The following is a 14,345-nucleotide window of genomic DNA, read 5'->3' on the forward strand; positions in this document are numbered from 1 at the left end:
TTCTTTGCAGGCCTGATCTGGCTGAAGTAGGACTTCTGCTCTGGGTGTGCTACTTTGCCCTAGAGCTGAAAGGCACAACGTGCAGGCTTCTTTCCAAAGGGCGAGTTGGGCCCCACAGCATCTTGCTTCCAGCTCTTTGGGAAGCTAAGAAACAACTCGCTCTGCACAGTGCTCTTACAGCCTAGTGGGAACATGTCTTCCAAAGGCCTGTGAAACGCAGTTTCTTTGCAGGCCTGATCTGGCTGAAGTAGGACTTCTGCTCTGGGTGTGCTACTTTGCCCTAGAGCTGAAAGGCACAACGTGCAGGCTTCTTTCCAAAGGGCGTGTTGGGGCCCACAGCATCTTGCTTCCAGCTCTTTGGGAAGCTAAGAAACAACTCACTCTGCACAGTGCTCTTACAGCCTACCGGGAACATCTCTTCCAAAGGCCTGTGAAACGCAGTTTCTTTGCAGGTCTGATATGGCTGAAGTAGGACTTCTGCTCTGGGTGTGCTACTTTGCCCTAGAGCTGAAAGGCACAACGTGCAGGCTTCTTTCCAAAGGGCGAGTTGGACAAAACAGCGTCTTGCTTCCAGCTCTTTGGGAAGCTAAGAAACAACTCGCTCTGCACAGTGCTCTTTCAGCCTACCGGGAACATCTCTTCCAAAGGCCTGTGAAACGCAGTTTCTTTGCAGGCCTGATCTGGCTGAAGTAGGACTTCTGCTCTGGGTGTGCTACTTTGCCCTAGAGCTGAAAGGCACAACGTGCAGGCTTCTTTCCAAAGGGCGAGTTGGGCCCCACAGCATCTTGCTTCCAGCTCTTTGGGAAGCAAAGAAACAACTCGCTCTGCACAGTGCTCTTACAGCCTACCGGGAACATCTCTTCCAAAGGCCTGTGAAACGCAGTTTCTTTGCAGGCCTGATGTGGCTGATGTAGGACTTCTGCTCTGGGTGTGCTACTTTGCCCTAGAGCTGAAAGGCACAACGTGCAGGCTTCTTTCCAAAGGGCGAGTTGGGCCCCACAGCATCTTGCTTCCAGCTCTTTGGGAAGCTAGGAAACAACTCGCTCTGCACAGTGCTCTTACAGCCTACTGGGAACATCTCTTCCAAAGGCCTGTGAAACGCAGTTTCTTTGCAGGCCTGATCTGGCTGAAGTAGGACTTCTGCTCTGGGTGTGCTACTTTGCCCTAGAGCTGAAAGGCACAACGTGCAGGCTTCTTTCCAAAGAGCGAGTTGGGCCCCACAGCATCTTGCTTCCAGCTCTTTGGGAAGCTAAGAAACAACTCGCTCTGCACAGTGCTCTTACAGCCTACCGGGAACATCTCTTCCAAAGGCCTGTGAAACGCAGTTTCTTTGCAGGCCTGATCTGGCTGAAGTAGGACTTCTGCTCTGGGTGTGCTACTTTGCCCTAGAGCTGAAAGGCACAACGTGAAGGCTTCTTTCCAAAGGGCGAGTTGGGCCCCACAGCATCTTGCTTCCAGCTCTTTGGGAAGCTAAGAAACAACTCGCTCTGCACAGTGCTCTTACAGCCTACCGGGAACATCTCTTCCAAAGGCCTGTGAAACGCAGTTTCTTTGCAGGCCTGATGTGGCTGATGTAGGACTTCTGCTCTGGGTGTGCTACTTTGCCCTAGAGCTGAAAGGCACAACGTGCAGGCTTCTTTCCAAAGGGCGAGTTGGGCCCCACAGCATCTTGCTTCCAGCTCTTTGGGAAGCTAAGAAACAACTCGCTCTGCACAGTGCTCTTACAGCCTAGAGGGAACATCTCTTCCAAAGGCCTGTGAAACGCAGTCTCTTTGCAGGCCTGATCTGGCTGAAGTAGGACTTCTGCTCTGGGTGTGCTACTTTGCCCTAGAGCTGAAAGGCACAACGTGCAGGCTTCTTTCCAAAGGGCGTGTTGGGGCCCACAGCATCTTGCTTCCAGCTCTTTGGGAAGCTAAGAAACAACTCGCTCTGCACAGTGCTCTTTCAGCCTACCGGGAACATCTCTTCCAAAGGCCTGTGAAACGCAGTTTCTTTGCAGGCCTGATCTGGCTGAAGTAGGACTTCTGCTCTGGGTGTGCTACTTTGCCCTAGAGCTGAAAGGCACAACGTGCAGGCTTCTTTCCAAAGGGCGAGTTGGGCCCCACAGCATCTTGCTTCCAGCTCTTTGGGAAGCTAAGAAACAACTCGCTCTGCACAGTGCTCTTACAGCCTACCGGGAACATCTCTTCCAAAGGCCTGTGAAACGCAGTTTCTTTGCAGGCCTGATGTGGCTGATGTACTACTTCTGCTCTGGGTGTGATACTTTGCCCTAGAGCTGAAAGGCACAACGTGCAGGCTTCTTTCCAAAGGGCGAGTTGGGCCCCACAGCATCTTGCTTCCAGCTCTTTGGGAAGCTAGGAAACAACTCGCTCTGCACAGTGCTGTTACAGCCTACCGGGAACATCTCTTCCAAAGGCCTGTGAAACGCAGTTTCTTTGCAGGCCTGATCTGGCTGAAGTAGGACTTCTGCTCTGGGTGTGCTACTTTGCCCTAGAGCTGAAAGGCACAACGTGCAGGCTTCTTTCCAAAGAGCGAGTTGGGCCCCACAGCATCTTGCTTCCAGCTCTTTGGGAAGCTAAGAAACAACTCGCTCTGCACAGTGCTCTTACAGCCTACCGGGAACATCTCTTCCAAAGGCCTGTGAAACGCAGTTTCTTTGCAGGCCTGATCTGGCTGAAGTAGGACTTCTGCTCTGGGTGTGCTACTTTGCCCTAGAGCTGAAAGGCACAACGTGCAGGCTTCTTTCCAAAGGGCGAGTTGGGCCCCACAGCATCTTGCTTCCAGCTCTTTGGGAAGCTAAGAAACAACTCGCTCTGCACAGTGCTCTTACAGCCTACCGGGAACATCTCTTCCAAAGGCCTGTGAAACGCAGTTTCTTTGCAGGCCTGATGTGGCTGATGTAGGACTTCTGCTCTGGGTGTGCTACTTTGCCCTAGAGCTGAAAGGCACAACGTGCAGGCTTCTTTCCAAAGGGCGAGTTGGGCCCCACAGCATCTTGCTTCCAGCTCTTTGGGAAGCTAAGAAACAACTCGCTCTGCACAGTGCTCTTACAGCCTACCGGGAACATCTCTTCCAAAGGCCTGTGAAACGCAGTTTCTTTGCAGGCCTGATGTGGCTGATGTAGGACTTCTGCTCTGGGTGTGCTACTTTGCCCTAGAGCTGAAAGGCACAACGTGCAGGCTTCTTTCCAAAGGGCGAGTTGGGCCCCACAGCATCTTGCTTCCAGCTCTTTGGGAAGCTAAGAAACAACTCGCTCTGCACAGTGCTCTTACAGCCTAGTGGGAACATCTCTTCCAAAGGCCTGTGAAACGCAGTTTCTTTGCAGGCCTGATCTGGCTGAAGTAGGACTTCTGCTCTGGGTGTGCTACTTTGCCCTAGAGCTGAAAGGCACAACGTGCAGGCTTCTTTCCAAAGGGCGAGTTGGGCCCCACAGCATCTTGCTTCCAGCTCTTTGGGAAGCTAAGAAACAACTCGCTCTGCACAGTGCTCTTACAGCCTAGTGGGAACATCTCTTCCTAAGGCCTGTGAAACGCAGTTTCTTTGCAGGCCTGATCTGGCTGAAGTAGGACTTCTGCTCTGGGTGTGCTACTTTGCCCTAGAGCTGAAAGGCACAACGTGCAGGCTTCTTTCCAAAGGGCGAGTTGGGCCCCACAGCATCTTGCTTCCAGCTCTTTGGGAAGCTAAGAAACAACTCGCTCTGCACAGTGCTCTTACAGCCTACCGGGAACATCTCTTCCAAAGGCCTGTGAAACGCAGTTTCTTTGCAGGCCTGATCTGGCTGAAGTAGGACTTCTGCTCTGGGTGTGCTACTTTGCCCTAGAGCTGAAAGGCACAACGTGCAGGCTTCTTTCCAAAGGGCGAGTTGGGCCCCACAGCATCTTGCTTCCAGCTCTTTGGGAAGCTAAGAAACCACTCGCTCTGCACAGTGCTCTTACAGCCTACCGGGAACATCTCTTCCAAAGGCCTGTGAAACGCAGTTTCTTTGCAGGCCTGATCTGGCTGAAGTAGGACTTCTGCTCTGGGTGTGCTACTTTGCCCTAGAGCTGAAAGGCACAACGTGCAGGCTTCTTTCCAAAGGGCGAGTTGGGCCCCACAGCATCTTGCTTCCAGCTCTTTGGGAAGCTAAGAAACCACTCGCTCTGCACAGTGCTCTTACAGCCTACCGGGAACATCTCTTCCAAAGGCCTGTGAAACGCAGTTTCTTTGCAGGCCTGATCTGGCTGAAGTAGGACTTCTGCTCTGGGTGTGCTACTTTGCCCTAGAGCTGAAAGGCACAACGTGCAGGCTTCTTTCCAAAGGGCGAGTTGGGCCCCACAGCATCTTGCTTCCAGCTCTTTGGGAAGCTAAGAAACCACTCGCTCTGCACAGTGCTCTAACAGCCTAGTGGGAACATGTCTTCCAAAGGCCTGTGAAACGCAGTTTCTTTGCAGGCCTGATCTGGCTGAAGTAGGACTTCTGCTCTGGGTGTGCTACTTTGCCCTAGAGCTGAAAGGCACAACGTGCAGGCTTCTTTCCAAAGGGCGAGTTGGGCCCCACAGCATCTTGCTTCCAGCTCTTTGGGAAGCTAGGAAACAACTCGCTCTGCACAGTGCTCTTACAGCCTACCGGGAACATCTCTTCCAAAGGCCTGTGAAACGCAGTTTCTTTGGAGGCCTGATCTGGCTGAAGTAGGACTTCTGCTCTGGGTGTGCTACTTTGCCCTAGAGGTGAAAGGCACAACGTGCAGGCTTCTTTCCAAAGGGCGAGTTGGGCCCCACAGCATCTTGCTTCCAGCTCTTTGGGAAGCTAAGAAACAACTCGCTCTGCACAGTGCTCTTACAGCCTACCGGGAACATCTCTTCCAAAGGCCTGTGAAATGCAGTTTCTTTGCAGGCCTGATCTGGCTGAAGTAGGACTTCTGCTCTGGGTGTGCTACTTTGCCCTAGAGCTGAAAGGCACAACGTGCAGGCTTCTTTCCAAAGGGCGAGTTGGGCCCCACAGCATCTTGCTTCCACCTCTTTGGGAAGCTAAGAAACAACTCGCTCTGCACAGTGCTCTTACAGCCTACCGGGAACATCTCTTCCAAAGGCCTGTGAAACGCAGTTTCTTTGCAGGCCTGATCTGGCTGAAGTAGGACTTCTGCTCTGGGTGTGCTACTTTGCCCTAGAGCTGAAAGGCACAACGTGCAGGCTTCTTTCCAAAGGGCGAGTTGGGCCCCACAGCATCTTGCTTCCAGCTCTTTGGGAAGCTAAGAAACAACTCGCTCTGCACAGTGCTCTTACAGCCTACCGGGAACATCTCTTCCAAAGGCCTGTGAAACGCAGTTTCTTTGCAGGCCTGATCTGGCTGAAGTAGGACTTCTGCTCTCGGTGTGCTACTTTGCCCTAGAGCTGAAAGGCACAACGTGAAGGCTTCTTTCCAAAGGGCGAGTTGGGCCCCACAGCGTCTTGCTTCCAGCTCTTTGGGAAGCTAAGAAACAACTCGCTCTGCACAGTGCTCTTACAGCCTAGTGGGAACATCTCTTCCAAAGGCCTGTGAAACGCAGTTTCTTTGCAGGTCTGATATGGCTGAAGTAGGACTTCTGCTCTGGGTGTGCTACTTTGCCCTAGAGCTGAAAGGCACAACGTGCAGGCTTCTTTCCAAAGGGCGAGTTGGGCCCCACAGCATCTTGCTTCAAGCTCTTTGGGAAGCTAAGAAACAACTCGCTCTGCACAGTGCTCTTACAGCCTACCGGGAACATCTCTTCCAAAGGCCTGTGAAACGCAGTTTCTTTGCAGGCCTGATCTGGCTGAAGTAGGACTTCGGCTCTGGGTGTGCTACTTTGCCCTAGAGCTGAAAGGCACAACGTGCAGGCTTCTTTCCAAAGGGCGAGTTGGGCCCCACAGCATCTTGCTTCCAGCTCTTTGGGAAGCTAAGAAACAACTCGCTCTGCACAGTGCTCTTACAGCCTACCGGGAACATCTCTTCCAAAGGCCTGTGAAACGCAGTTTCTTTGCAGGCCTGATCTGGCTGAAGTAGGACTTCTGCTCTGGGTGTGCTACTTTGCCCTAGAGCTGAAAGGCACAACGTGCAGGCTAATTTCCAAAGGGCGAGTTGGGCAAAACAGCGTCTTGCTTCCAGCTCTTTGGGAAGCTAAGAAACAACTCGCTCTGCACAGTGCTCTTTCAGCCTACCGGGAACATCTCTTCCAAAGGCCTGTGAAACGCAGTTTCTTTGCAGGCCTGATCTGGCTGAAGTAGGACTTCTGCTCTGGGTGTGCTACTTTGCCCTAGAGCTGAAAGGCACAACGTGCAGGCTTCTTTCCAAAGGGCGAGTTGGGCCCCACAGCATCTTGCTTCCAGCTCTTTGGGAAGCAAAGAAACAACTCGCTCTGCACAGTGCTCTTACAGCCTACCGGGAACATCTCTTCCAAAGGCCTGTGAAACGCAGTTTCTTTGCAGGCCTGATGTGGCTGATGTAGGACTTCTGCTCTGGGTGTGCTACTTTGCCCTAGAGCTGAAAGGCACAACGTGCAGGCTTCTTTCCAAAGGGCGAGTTGGGCCCCACAGCATCTTGCTTCCAGCTCTTTGGGAAGCTAGGAAACAACTCGCTCTGCACAGTGCTCTTACAGCCTACTGGGAACATCTCTTCCAAAGGCCTGTGAAACGCAGTTTCTTTGCAGGCCTGATCTGGCTGAAGTAGGACTTCTGCTCTGGGTGTGCTACTTTGCCCTAGAGCTGAAAGGCACAACGTGCAGGCTTCTTTCCAAAGAGCGAGTTGGGCCCCACAGCATCTTGCTTCCAGCTCTTTGGGAAGCTAAGAAACAACTCGCTCTGCACAGTGCTCTTACAGCCTACCGGGAACATCTCTTCCAAAGGCCTGTGAAACGCAGTTTCTTTGCAGGCCTGATCTGGCTGAAGTAGGACTTCTGCTCTGGGTGTGCTACTTTGCCCTAGAGCTGAAAGGCACAACGTGCAGGCTTCTTTCCAAAGGGCGAGTTGGGCCCCACAGCATCTTGCTTCCAGCTCTTTGGGAAGCTAAGAAACAACTCGCTCTGCACAGTGCTCTTACAGCCTACCGGGAACATCTCTTCCAAAGGCCTGTGAAACGCAGTTTCTTTGCAGGCCTGATGTGGCTGATGTAGGACTTCTGCTCTGGGTGTGCTACTTTGCCCTAGAGCTGAAAGGCACAACGTGCAGGCTTCTTTCCAAAGGGCGAGTTGGGCCCCACAGCATCTTGCTTCCAGCTCTTTGGGAAGCTAAGAAACAACTCGCTCTGCACAGTGCTCTTACAGCCTACCGGGAACATCTCTTCCAAAGGCCTGTGAAACGCAGTTTCTTTGCAGGCCTGATGTGGCTGATGTAGGACTTCTGCTCTGGGTGTGCTACTTTGCCCTAGAGCTGAAAGGCACAACGTGCAGGCTTCTTTCCAAAGGGCGAGTTGGGCCCCACAGCATCTTGCTTCCAGCTCTTTGGGAAGCTAAGAAACAACTCGCTCTGCACAGTGCTCTTACAGCCTAGTGGGAACATCTCTTCCAAAGGCCTGTGAAACGCAGTTTCTTTGCAGGCCTGATCTGGCTGAAGTAGGACTTCTGCTCTGGGTGTGCTACTTTGCCCTAGAGCTGAAAGGCACAACGTGCAGGCTTCTTTCCAAAGGGCGAGTTGGGCCCCACAGCATCTTGCTTCCAGCTCTTTGGGAAGCTAAGAAACAACTCGCTCTGCACAGTGCTCTTACAGCCTAGTGGGAACATCTCTTCCAAAGGCCTGTGAAACGCAGTTTCTTTGCAGGCCTGATCTGGCTGAAGTAGGACTTCTGCTCTGGGTGTGCTACTTTGCCCTAGAGCTGAAAGGCACAACGTGCAGGCTAATTTCCAAAGGGCGAGTTGGGCAAAACAGCGTCTTGCTTCCAGCTCTTTGGGAAGCTAAGAAACAACTCGCTCTGCACAGTGCTGTTACAGCCTACCGGGAACATCTCTTACAAAGGCCTGTGAAACGCAGTTTCTTTGCAGGCCTGATCTGGCTGAAGTAGGACTTCTGCTCTGGGTGTGCTACTTTGCCCTAGAGCTGAAAGGCACAACGTGCAGGCTTCTTTCCAAAGGGCGTGTTGGGGCCCACAGCATCTTGCTTCCAGCTCTTTGGGAAGCTAAGAAACAACTCACTCTGCACAGTGCTCTTACAGCCTACCGGGAACATCTCTTCCAAAGGCCTGTGAAACGCAGTTTCTTTGCAGGCCTGATCTGGCTGAAGTAGGACTTCTGCTCTGGGTGTGCTACTTTGCTCTAGAGCTGAAAGGCACAACGTGCAGGCTTCTTTCCAAAGGGCGAGTTGGGCCCCACAGCATCTTGCTTCCAGCTCTTTGGGAAGCTAAGAAACAACTCGCTCTGCACAGTGCTCTTACAGCCTACCGGGAACATCTCTTCCAAAGGCCTGTGAAACGCAGTTTCTTTGCAGGCCTGATCTGGCTGAAGTAGGACTTCTGCTCTGGGTGTGCTACTTTGCCCTAGAGCTGAAAGGCACAACGTGCAGGCTTCTTTCCAAAGGGCGAGTTGGGCCCCACAGCATCTTGCTTCCAGCTCTTTGGGAAGCTAAGAAACCACTCGCTCTGCACAGTGCTCTTACAGCCTACCGGGAACATCTCTTCCAAAGGCCTGTGAAACGCAGTTTCTTTGCAGGCCTGATCTGGCTGAAGTAGGACTTCTGCTCTGGGTGTGCTACTTTGCCCTAGAGCTGAAAGGCACAATGTGCAGGCTTCTTTCCAAAGGGCGAGTTGGGCCCCACAGCATCTTGCTTCCAGCTCTTTGGGAAGCTAAGAAACCACTCGCTCTGCACAGTGCTCTTACAGCCTACCGGGAACATCTCTTCCAAAGGCGTGTGAAACGCAGTTTCTTTGCAGGCCTGATCTGGCTGAAGTAGGACTTCTGCTCTGGGTGTGCTACTTTGCCCTAGAGCTGAAAGGCACAACGCGCAGGCTTCTTTCCAAAGGGCGAGTTGGGCCCCACAGCATCTTGCTTCCAGCTCTTTGGGAAGCTAAGAAACCACTCGCTCTGCACAGTGCTCTAACAGCCTAGTGGGAACATGTCTTCCAAAGGCCTGTGAAACGCAGTTTCTTTGCAGGCCTGATCTGGCTGAAGTAGGACTTCTGCTCTGGGTGTGCTACTTTGCCCTAGAGCTGAAAGGCACAACGTGCAGGCTTCTTTCCAAAGGGCGAGTTGGGCCCCACAGCATCTTGCTTCCAGCTCTTTGGGAAGCTAGGAAACAACTCGCTCTGCACAGTGCTCTTACAGCCTACCGGGAACATCTCTTCCAAAGGCCTGTGAAACGCAGTTTCTTTGCAGGCCTGATCTGGCTGAAGTAGGACTTCTGCTCTGGGTGTGCTACTTTGCCCTAGAGCTGAAAGGCACAACGTGCAGGCTTCTTTCCAAAGGGCGAGTTGGGCCCCACAGCATCTTGCTTCCAGCTCTTTGGGAAGCTAAGAAACAACTCGCTCTGCACAGTGCTCTTACAGCCTACCGGGAACATCTCTTCCAAAGGCCTGTGAAATGCAGTTTCTTTGCAGGCCTGATCTGGCTGAAGTAGGACTTCGGCTCTGGGTGTGCTACTTTGCCCTAGAGCTGAAAGGCACAACGTGCAGGCTTCTTTCCAAAGGGCGAGTTGGGCCCCACAGCATCTTGCTTCCAGCTCTTTGGGAAGCTAAGAAACAACTCGCTCTGCACAGTGCTCTTACAGCCTACCGGGAACATCTCTTCCAAAGGCCTGTGAAACGCAGTTTCTTTGCAGGCCTGATCTGGCTGAAGTAGGACTTCTGCTCTGGGTGTGCTACTTTGCCCTAGAGCTGAAAGGCACAACGTGCAGGCTTCTTTCCAAAGGGCGAGTTGGGCCCCACAGCATCTTGCTTCCAGCTCTTTGGGAAGCTAAGAAACAACTCGCTCTGCACAGTGCTCTTACAGCCTACCGGGAACATCTCTTCCAAAGGCCTGTGAAACGCAGTTTCTTTGCAGGCCTGATCTGGCTGAAGTAGGACTTCTGCTCTGGGTGTGCTACTTTGCCCTAGAGCTGAAAGGCACAACGTGCAGGCTTCTTTCCAAAGGACGAGTTGGGCCCCACAGCATCTTGCTTCCAGCTCTTTGGGAAGCTAAGAAACCACTCGCTCTGCACAGTGCTCTTACAGCCTACCGGGAACATCTCTTCCAAAGGCCTGTGAAACGCAGTTTCTTTGCAGGCCTGATCTGGCTGAAGTAGGACTTCTGCTCTCGGTGTGCTACTTTGCCCTAGAGCTGAAAGGCACAACGTGAAGGCTTCTTTCCAAAGGGCGAGTTGGGCCCCACAGCGTCTTGCTTCCAGCTCTTTGGGAAGCTAAGAAACAACTCGCTCTGCACAGTGCTCTTACAGCCTAGTGGGAACATCTCTTCCAAAGGCCTGTGAAACGCAGTTTCTTTGCAGGTCTGATATGGCTGAAGTAGGACTTCTGCTCTGGGTGTGCTACTTTGCCCTAGAGCTGAAAGGCACAACGTGCAGGCTTCTTTCCAAAGGGCGAGTTGGGCCCCACAGCATCTTGCTTCAAGCTCTTTGGGAAGCTAAGAAACAACTCGCTCTGCACAGTGCTCTTACAGCCTACCGGGAACATCTCTTCCAAAGGCCTGTGAAACGCAGTTTCTTTGCAGGCCTGATCTGGCTGAAGTAGGACTTCGGCTCTGGGTGTGCTACTTTGCCCTAGAGCTGAAAGGCACAACGTGCAGGCTTCTTTCCAAAGGGCGAGTTGGGCCCCACAGCATCTTGCTTCCAGCTCTTTGGGAAGCTAAGAAACAACTCGCTCTGCACAGTGCTCTTACAGCCTACCGGGAACATCTCTTCCAAAGGCCTGTGAAACGCAGTTTCTTTGCAGGCCTGATCTGGCTGAAGTAGGACTTCTGCTCTGGGTGTGCTACTTTGCCCTAGAGCTGAAAGGCACAACGTGCAGGCTAATTTCCAAAGGGCGAGTTGGGCAAAACAGCGTCTTGCTTCCAGCTCTTTGGGAAGCTAAGAAACAACTCGCTCTGCACAGTGCTGTTACAGCCTACCGGGAACATCTCTTACAAAGGCCTGTGAAACGCAGTTTCTTTGCAGGCCTGATCTGGCTGAAGTAGGACTTCTGCTCTGGGTGTGCTACTTTGCCCTAGAGCTGAAAGGCACAACGTGCAGGCTTCTTTCCAAAGGGCGTGTTGGGGCCCACAGCATCTTGCTTCCAGCTCTTTGGGAAGCTAAGAAACAACTCACTCTGCACAGTGCTCTTACAGCCTACCGGGAACATCTCTTCCAAAGGCCTGTGAAACGCAGTTTCTTTGCAGGCCTGATCTGGCTGAAGTAGGACTTCTGCTCTGGGTGTGCTACTTTGCTCTAGAGCTGAAAGGCACAACGTGCAGGCTTCTTTCCAAAGGGCGAGTTGGGCCCCACAGCATCTTGCTTCCAGCTCTTTGGGAAGCTAAGAAACAACTCGCTCTGCACAGTGCTCTTACAGCCTACCGGGAACATCTCTTCCAAAGGCCTGTGAAACGCAGTTTCTTTGCAGGCCTGATCTGGCTGAAGTAGGACTTCTGCTCTGGGTGTGCTACTTTGCCCTAGAGCTGAAAGGCACAACGTGCAGGCTTCTTTCCAAAGGGCGAGTTGGGCCCCACAGCATCTTGCTTCCAGCTCTTTGGGAAGCTAAGAAACCACTCGCTCTGCACAGTGCTCTTACAGCCTACCGGGAACATCTCTTCCAAAGGCCTGTGAAACGCAGTTTCTTTGCAGGCCTGATCTGGCTGAAGTAGGACTTCTGCTCTGGGTGTGCTACTTTGCCCTAGAGCTGAAAGGCACAATGTGCAGGCTTCTTTCCAAAGGGCGAGTTGGGCCCCACAGCATCTTGCTTCCAGCTCTTTGGGAAGCTAAGAAACCACTCGCTCTGCACAGTGCTCTTACAGCCTACCGGGAACATCTCTTCCAAAGGCATGTGAAACGCAGTTTCTTTGCAGGCCTGATCTGGCTGAAGTAGGACTTCTGCTCTGGGTGTGCTACTTTGCCCTAGAGCTGAAAGGCACAACGCGCAGGCTTCTTTCCAAAGGGCGAGTTGGGCCCCACAGCATCTTGCTTCCAGCTCTTTGGGAAGCTAAGAAACCACTCGCTCTGCACAGTGCTCTAACAGCCTAGTGGGAACATGTCTTCCAAAGGCCTGTGAAACGCAGTTTCTTTGCAGGCCTGATCTGGCTGAAGTAGGACTTCTGCTCTGGGTGTGCTACTTTGCCCTAGAGCTGAAAGGCACAACGTGCAGGCTTCTTTCCAAAGGGCGAGTTGGGCCCCACAGCATCTTGCTTCCAGCTCTTTGGGAAGCTAGGAAACAACTCGCTCTGCACAGTGCTCTTACAGCCTACCGGGAACATCTCTTCCAAAGGCCTGTGAAACGCAGTTTCTTTGCAGGCCTGATCTGGCTGAAGTAGGACTTCTGCTCTGGGTGTGCTACTTTGCCCTAGAGCTGAAAGGCACAACGTGCAGGCTTCTTTCCAAAGGGCGAGTTGGGCCCCACAGCATCTTGCTTCCAGCTCTTTGGGAAGCTAAGAAACAACTCGCTCTGCACAGTGCTCTTACAGCCTACCGGGAACATCTCTTCCAAAGGCCTGTGAAATGCAGTTTCTTTGCAGGCCTGATCTGGCTGAAGTAGGACTTCGGCTCTGGGTGTGCTACTTTGCCCTAGAGCTGAAAGGCACAACGTGCAGGCTTCTTTCCAAAGGGCGAGTTGGGCCCCACAGCATCTTGCTTCCAGCTCTTTGGGAAGCTAAGAAACAACTCGCTCTGCACAGTGCTCTTACAGCCTACCGGGAACATCTCTTCCAAAGGCCTGTGAAACGCAGTTTCTTTGCAGGCCTGATCTGGCTGAAGTAGGACTTCTGCTCTGGGTGTGCTACTTTGCCCTAGAGCTGAAAGGCACAACGTGCAGGCTTCTTTCCAAAGGGCGAGTTGGGCCCCACAGCATCTTGCTTCCAGCTCTTTGGGAAGCTAAGAAACAACTCGCTCTGCACAGTGCTCTTACAGCCTACCGGGAACATCTCTTCCAAAGGCCTGTGAAACGCAGTTTCTTTGCAGGCCTGATCTGGCTGAAGTAGGACTTCTGCTCTGGGTGTGCTACTTTGCCCTAGAGCTGAAAGGCACAACGTGCAGGCTTCTTTCCAAAGGACGAGTTGGGCCCCACAGCATCTTGCTTCCAGCTCTTTGGGAAGCTAAGAAACCACTCGCTCTGCACAGTGCTCTTACAGCCTACCGGGAACATCTCTTCCAAAGGCCTGTGAAACGCAGTTTCTTTGCAGGCCTGATCTGGCTGAAGTAGGACTTCTGCTCTCGGTGTGCTACTTTGCCCTAGAGCTGAAAGGCACAACGTGAAGGCTTCTTTCCAAAGGGCGAGTTGGGCCCCACAGCGTCTTGCTTCCAGCTCTTTGGGAAGCTAAGAAACAACTCGCTCTGCACAGTGCTCTTACAGCCTAGTGGGAACATCTCTTCCAAAGGCCTGTGAAACGCAGTTTCTTTGCAGGTCTGATATGGCTGAAGTAGGACTTCTGCTCTGGCTGTGCTACTTTGCCCTAGAGCTGAAAGGCACAACGTGCAGGCTTCTTTCCAAAGGGCGAGTTGGGCCCCACAGCATCTTGCTTCAAGCTCTTTGGGAAGCTAAGAAACAACTCGCTCTGCACAGTGCTCTTACAGCCTACCGGGAACATCTCTTCCAAAGGCCTGTGAAACGCAGTTTCTTTGCAGGCCTGATCTGGCTGAAGTAGGACTTCGGCTCTGGGTGTGCTACTTTGCCCTAGAGCTGAAAGGCACAACGTGCAGGCTTCTTTCCAAAGGGCGAGTTGGGCCCCACAGCATCTTGCTTCCAGCTCTTTGGGAAGCTAAGAAACAACTCGCTCTGCACAGTGCTCTTACAGCCTACCGGGAACATCTCTTCCAAAGGCCTGTGAAACGCAGTTTCTTTGCAGGCCTGATCTGGCTGAAGTAGGACTTCTGCTCTGGGTGTGCTACTTTGCCCTAGAGCTGAAAGGCACAACGTGCAGGCTAATTTCCAAAGGGCGAGTTGGGCAAAACAGCGTCTTGCTTCCAGCTCTTTGGGAAGCTAAGAAACAACTCGCTCTGCACAGTGCTCTTTCAGCCTACCGGGAACATCTCTTCCAAAGGCCTGTGAAACGCAGTTTCTTTGCAGGCCTGATCTGGCTGAAGTAGGACTTCTGCTCTGGGTGTGCTACTTTGCCCTAGAGCTGAAAGGCACAACGTGCAGGCTTCTTTCCAAAGGGCGAGTTGGGCCCCACAGCATCTTGCTTCCAGCTCTTTGGGAAGCAAAGAAACAACTCGCTCTGCACAGTGCTCTTACAGCCTACCGGGAACATCTCTTCC

This window comes from Equus caballus, chromosome 27 (genome assembly GCF_041296265.1).
Source record: "Equus caballus isolate H_3958 breed thoroughbred chromosome 27, TB-T2T, whole genome shotgun sequence".
NCBI lineage: Eukaryota > Metazoa > Chordata > Mammalia > Perissodactyla > Equidae > Equus > Equus caballus.